Source organism: Vicia villosa, unplaced genomic scaffold (genome assembly GCF_029867415.1).
Source record: "Vicia villosa cultivar HV-30 ecotype Madison, WI unplaced genomic scaffold, Vvil1.0 ctg.002098F_1_1, whole genome shotgun sequence".
Lineage (NCBI taxonomy): Eukaryota > Viridiplantae > Streptophyta > Magnoliopsida > Fabales > Fabaceae > Vicia > Vicia villosa.
In genome coordinates, this window is record NW_026705837.1 from 145,452 (window position 1) to 153,122 (window position 7,671).

Below are 7,671 nucleotides of genomic sequence, written 5' to 3' on the forward strand. Positions count from 1 at the left end.
TCGATACTCGTCTGTATCTCTCTTCAAACATTCGTCTATATTACCTTACCTTTCTGTCAAACCTATTTACCTTCCAATCACTATCACACGTAACAACCACCTCCTTTGAGAACCTTGTATTGGCACCGTTACCACGCTACAAGCTATCACCATTCAACCATTATTCACCATAAACTTTTCCACCAAAAAAAAAAAAAGGAAAAAACAAAATTCTCTTTCCCCAGCAGATATCAAAATGAAAAAAAAATAAGAATAACACTTACACCATCTTCTCCCTAGGACAAATTTCTGGTACTTGGATATTTAATCTTCTTCTACCTCGAATGTTCGAAAGGCTAGCGCCAATCTCACCTTCAGGTTTAAGACAATTAAATAGGGGCAGCTGTCATACCCCAAATTTGTCCTACCCCTTATTTTAACTGGCTTATACTTCCCATTTCATCTGCATACCTCCATTAGGACATTAACATGATTTCGCATTGATTTCACATTCATTCATTAAATAAACATCTAAAAGCATGGGATCAGAAATCCTCTGGTGAATCGGGTTCTTACTGGTTTAAGGTTCCTACTACAGATAAGTTGGTTGAAATATGGAATTAGGGTCTTTGGCTCACGAATATTGGTCTCTTTCAATTGCAAGTTGGTGGTCCACATTAATACTGCAACATCAGGGGAGAAAGGTGATTGCTTCTGAGAGGTTAAAAGTGCAAGCACGGATTGATTATCAGTCGGGTACACTCATTCATTGAAGATTGTATCTATCCTCTATTTACAGTACAATTCACCTGGATGAAAGTTTGAATCTCAATGTTGGAACACCTTAGTTTCAATTACAAAAGGGAGACAAGGAAAATCAAAGCTACATGGGAATCAATATTCATATGGGAAATCGACACTTGCATTCAAAAGTCAAACTACATTGATACCATCATCAAATTTCATTATATTTTCAAAACCTGATTCAACTCCATCACATACATTCAAAGCCCACACATTCAATTCATTCAAAATTCCCGTTAAGTTTCAAACAACTTCACATTATTTCCATTCATCGTTTTCATGTTCATATCACCATTTCATACGAATTTCAATACAAAAATGAACCATTACATATTTCAAACCCATTCCAATACAAGTCCATTACAAAGTGTCACATATAACGTCGGCATTATCATCTTTCATTACAAATCCATTTGAAACTACAAAAATAAATGTCCTAATCCTATTCTAGATATACTTTGCTATTTCCATCTTCAAGCTTTGCGAACCCGACCATTCTTCAAAAGTATGCTGCCAACACCATTTCCCAATCGTTTCCAAAGCCTACAAAAGAAAAACAAGAAGTATTTCATACATCTTACAGCACAAACATTCAGCCAAGCCATTTCTAACAACCACAAAAAAATCATAAACTTGTCCTAATTCTATCCCTAAATCTTCGCATCTCCATATTATTCTCTGAGTTTTGTTCATATCTTCTCCAGCCTTCACGTTACACCAATTCAGCCACCCCATTCAAAATCAAACTGCAGCTAACAATTCAAATCAGAACTCCACACTTCAAATTCTTCAATAACCTGCATACATCAGCCAAGAGAAGTTCTATTCAGATTCAAAAACCTCACAAAAGAAACCTAACATTCAGTTTGCTAATAGCCTTTCACTAATCCATAAACCAAAACAGAACCCAAGCAACATATAACTACCTCTAACAGATTCCCAACTAACAAATAACAGAATTTTCATCAATCCTAACAACCTCCAAAATTAGTTACAATACCTAACTACCATAACTACCATAAACCCACAAACAGCTAACAGAAACCAAAACTAACTCAGTTTCACTATCTAACCAGATTTTGTAGCAAACTTCTAACAGTCCTAACAGTTTCTAACAGTTTCAAAAACCTATAACAGATAGATAACAGAAATTCGGAAAAAAGATCAAGGAGTTTAACTAACCTTCAATCACTATAAATCAGAATCTCCTTCACCTGCAACTATCGCCCACAATTTCATAATCTTCACCCTTCATTCTCAATCTTCAAACTCTCCCTTCACTTCCATAATCTTCACACCATTCTCCATTCATTCATTGATCACAGTCTTCATCTCTGAACCACTCTCGATCTCTTCAGTGCTCACCTTCATTCCCTATCTTCTCCGACCACTCTTCACACACTTCATCTCAGAATATTCATCATCTTCACCATTACTTCTCAATCATCTCTCGACACCTTCAATTCTCCTCCACTCCCTATTCTTGAAACTCCTATTCAATCTCCAGAAAATCGAAGAGAAGAATTGGCATAACAGAAAAAGGAGAAGAGAATTTCAGAACATAAATCGGTCACAGAAAAGAGATTTCACCTGTAAGAAATTTGCTTGAGATTGGTTCTTCAAACTACCTCCATCTTCATCACAGCACAGCGACAAAACTCTATCAACAACGTTCAATTCGTCGAATCTTCGCATCACCTTCGCGCACAAGAACTACAATAACAATTCACAAACCATCATCTTCATTACCTGCAACCACCGGTTCTGCAGGATTCTTAACAACAACATCAAGAACAGGGAAGTGATAATCAAAAGGAAGCAAGAAGAATCGGAATTTTGAGAAATCGCTCCATGTTCATCATCATCGGATCCGCAACTGAATGCAACTTCAACCTTCAACAATCTATTTCAATCATCATCGATCTTCACCATCATTGCTTCAATCACCATCGCATCGCAACAACAACAACAAGGCGCGGTAGAAATCCAAGAAGAAAAAGACGAAGAAAGGTCTAAACTGAGATTGAGAGAGAGGCGAGCGAGATGGAGATGACGTCGCGGCGTGTTGGTTTCGCGGTGGCCGGAGGGTACTCACGGCGCCGCTGAGGTCTTCGTTGAGAGAGGAAGTTGAGTTGAGAGAAGCCGAGAGGTCACATACTGAACCCTAAACCCTCTTTCTATTGAATTTTTATTAATTGAATTAAGTGACATTTAACCGGTAATTAATCTGAATTAATTGGTGTAGTTGTATTTTAACACAAGGTTTAAGTTGGCATGATTAATAAGTCAATGTAAATCCATCTGATTAATTAGAAATAAATGGGATTAATTTCGCTAAAGCCAATTTGAATATGGATAGGGAAACTGAACAAATTCAATATCTGTTGGGCCTGCCATGCGATTTACTGATTCCACCCCCCTGAAGGCCTATTGCGCCGTTTTCTGCAAGCAAAACTGTAACAAAAACATCCATTCGGGCCCAGCACCTTTACTGAACCGCACCCCATCTCTAGGCCCGTGACACCGTTTTTTGGCATAAGAAAATCTGTAACAATAATAAAATCAAGTAGCTGGGCCTCACATTTCAATCCCTGGGCCTGCGCCCTCTCTGCTCTCAGCACCACCATTTCTAATTTCACTCCCCCTGACTTACACTTAAAATTGGTAGATTTTAGTTTTTTCATATAGTTTTTTTTATTACTTTTAGTGGATAAAAACATGATAAAACTTTTAACATTTGTTAGATTTTTAGATAATTTTTGACATTAATTGATTAAATTTCCCACCAATAAAACTCATAAAAAAATAGTAGTACTTTTAGTTTAATTTTGCACTAATACTTGAACCGTTTTCTTTATGTTTTGTACCATTTCCATGCTATCCGTTTCGTATAATTGTTGTGTGATTTGGTTACTTGTTTTTGGCCATATTTTTGGCCTACCTTGTTAATACCATTAGTATGTTAACATTAGATTTAGAACAATCACAACTTAGATTATAATTTAGGAATAGTTCCCTATTGCATTCTTTTTCTTTTCAACTTTTAAAATACTTAATAAAAGGAAGATGCGAATCACAATAAGAAAGTGATAGAGAAATGAGTGGGATTCATTCCCTAATCTATTTCTCAATCGCTTAGTGGCATAGAAACGAGTGGGATTCATTCCCTAATCTGTCTCTCGGTCACTACTTAATGGGAGAGAAATGAGTGGGATTCATTCCCTAATCTGTTTCTCAAACATTAATTAATGGGAGAGAAATGAGTGAGATTCATTCTCTAATCTGTTTCTCAAACATTACATAATGGGATGGAAGCGAGTAGGATTCATTCCTTAATCTGCTTCTCGATCATTATACATTTTACGTGATTCAAATCGTGAAGTAATTTCCCTTAAAAAATACACAATCAAAAAACGCTTTAAAACACCTAACAATGTTTCAGACTAAAGCAAAGTAGAGAAAGTGGTGAGTGGCCCAGTATTGGGAACTGTTCATCACTCATCTACCCTAAAAGACACAAACCAATCATTTCTTTTTCTTTTGCCTCGTTGGCACCTAAGGGCAATGTCATTTCCGTTCGTACGCATCGTAGGTCTGTCCCCTTATGCAAGAACGTGAACGTTGACTCCGCCCAACTAAAAAACACAAAAACAAACAGAAAATCGTGAGCCGAGCTACGGTAACTCTGATTCCTGAAAAGGATACGTAGGCAGCGGGGTAGGGCCCGTGCGAGTACAACTTTTATTTTCCCTACATTTTGCATTCATTTTGCATTTAGACATAGACATAGTACACACCCTTTAGATAGAAACATAGGTGGATACCATCGAGTACGATGGGCGCGAGGGGTGCTAATACCTTCCCCTCGCGTAACCGACTCCCGTACCTAGATTCTCTGGTCGCAAGACCCTGTTCCTTCCTTTGTTAGGTTTCCTGATATTCCTTTCCCTTATGGGATAAATATATTGGTGGCGACTCTGTTCATTTTTCGCGAGCGTGCGACAGACCCAAAAAGATGTGGGTACCTAAGGATAAGATTATTCCAATTGCAGATATCCTTGACTGCAAAAAGGACAAAGCACAACATGTCATGGTACCTGGACTCTGGATGCTCACGACACATGACAGGAAGAAGGTCTATGTTCCAAGACCTGGTGCTTAAGTCTGGAGGAGAAGTCAAGTTTGGAGGAGATCAGAAGGGCAAGATAATTGGCTCTGGAACTATAAAGTCTGGTAACTCTCCTTCCATTTTTAATGTACTTCTTGTAGAAGGATTAACACATAACCTCTTATCTATCAGTCAATTGAGTGACAATGGTTATGATATAATCTTTAATCAAGAGTCTTGCAATGCTGTAAATTACAAGGATGGCTCAATCCTATTTACAGGCAAGAGGAAGAACAACATTTATAAGACAGATCTGCAAGATCTTATGAGTCAGAAGGTGACTTGTCTTATGTCTGTTTCTGAAGAGCAGTGGGTCTGGCACAGAAGATTAGGTCATGCTAGTTTGAGAAAGATTTCTCAGATTAACAAACTGGATCTTGTCAGAGGACTCCCTAATCTGAAATTCAAATCAGATGCTCTTTGTGAAGCATGTCAGAAGGGCAAGTTCTCCAAACCTGCATTCAAGTCCAAGAATGTTGTTTCTACCTCAAGGCCATTAGAACTCCTGCACATTGATCTGTTTGGCCCAGTCAAAACAGCATCTGTCAGAGGAAAGAAATATGGATTAGTCATCGTAGATGATTATAGCCGCTGGACGTGGGTAAAATTCTTGAAACACAAGGATGAGACTCATTCAGTGTTTTTTGATTTCTGCATTCAGATTCAATCTGAAAAAGAGTGTAAAATCATAAAGGTCAGAAGTGATCATGGTGGTCAATTTGAGAACAGATCCTTTGAAGAATTCTTCAAAGAAAATGGTATTGCCCATGATTTCTCTTGTCCTAGAACTCCACAGCAAAATGGAGTTGTAGAACGAAAGAATAGGACTCTGCAAGAAATGGCCAGAACCATGATCAATGAAACCAATATGGCTAAGCATTTCTGGGCAGAAGCAATAAACACTGCATGCTATATTCAGAATAGAATCTCTATCAGACCTATTCTAAATAAGACTCCTTATGAATTGTGGAAGAATAAAAAGCCCAACATTTCATATTTCCATCCTTTTGGATGTGTATGCTTTATTCTGAACACTAAAGATCATCTTGGTAAGTTTGATTCCAAAGCTCAAAAATGTTTCCTTCTTGGATATTCTGAACGCTCAAAAGGCTACAGAGTATACAATACTGAAACATTGATTGTGGAAGAATCAATCAATATCAGGTTTGATGATAAGCTTGGTTCTGAAAAACCAAAGCAGTTTGATAATTTTGCAGATTGTGATATTGATATATCAGAAGTTGTTGAGCCAAGAAGCAACGCATCAGAAGCAGAGCTTCTCAGAAGCAAAGAATCTGAAGATCAAGTATCAGCTTCTCTGGAGAATCTAAGCATTTCTGAAGAACCATCTGTCAGAAGATCATCCAGACTCATCTCTGGTCATTCAGAAGATGTCATTCTTGGAAAGAAGGATGATCCAATCAGAACAAGAGCATTCCTTAAGAACAATGCAAACTGTCAATTAGGTCTTGTATCTTTGATCGAGCCAACTTCTGTTGATCATGCTCTAGAAGATCCAGACTGGATAATTGCTATGCAAGAAGAATTGAATCAGTTTACAAGGAATGATGTTTGGGATCTTGTTCCTAGACCAGATGGATTCAATATAATCGGTACAAAATGGGTCTTCAGAAACAAGCTCAGTGAGAAAGGTGAAGTGGTAAGGAACAAAGCCAGACTGGTGGCTCAGGGTTATAGTCAGCAAGAAGGGATTGACTATACAGAAACCTTTGCACCAGTGGCCAGGTTAGAATCTATTCGTCTATTAATTTCATTTGCCACTCAACATAATATCACTCTCTATCAGATGGATGTTAAGAGTGCCTTCTTAAATGGTTATATAGATGAAGAAGTTTATGTCCATCAACCTCCTGGTTTTGAAGACTCTATGTCTCCTAATCATGTTTTTAAACTAAAGAAATCGTTATATGGATTGAAACAAGCTCCCAGAGCTTGGTATGAACGCTTAAGTTCTTTCCTTCTGGATAATGGTTTCACTAGAGGAAAAGTGGACACTACTCTCTTTTGTAAAACATTTAAAAGGGATATTTTAATTTGTCAAATATATGTAGATGATATTATTTTTGGAACATCTAATGCTACACTTGGAAAGGAGTTTGCTGAGTCTATGCAGGCTGAGTTTGAAATGAGCATGATGGGAGAACTCAAGTATTTCCTTGGAATACAAATAAATCAAACATCAGAAGGAACGTATGTTCACCAAACCAAGTATGTGAAGGAACTTCTGAAGAAGTTTAATCTTCTAGACTGCAAAGAAGCCAAAACTCCTATGCATCCAACATGCATCCTAGGTAAGGATGAGGTAAGTAAGAAGGTAGATCAGAAGTTATACAGAGGTATGATTGGATCTCTTCTATATTTGACTGCTTCTAGACCTGACATTCTGTTCAGTGTTTGTTTGTGTGCTAGATTCCAATCAGATCCTAGAGAATCTCATTTAACTGCTGTTAAGAGAATTCTAAGGTATCTGAAAGGTACTACTAATGTTGGCTTAGTTTACAGAAAATCTAAAGAATACAACTTAGTAGGATTCTGCGATGCTGACTATGCTGGAGACAGAATTGAAAGAAAGAGTACTTCAGGAAGTTGCCAATTTCTTGGAAGTCATTTGATCTCCTGGTACAGCAAGAAGCAAGCAACTATTGCTCTATCAACAACAGAAGCAGAATATGTCGCTGCTGCTGGTTGCAGTACACAGA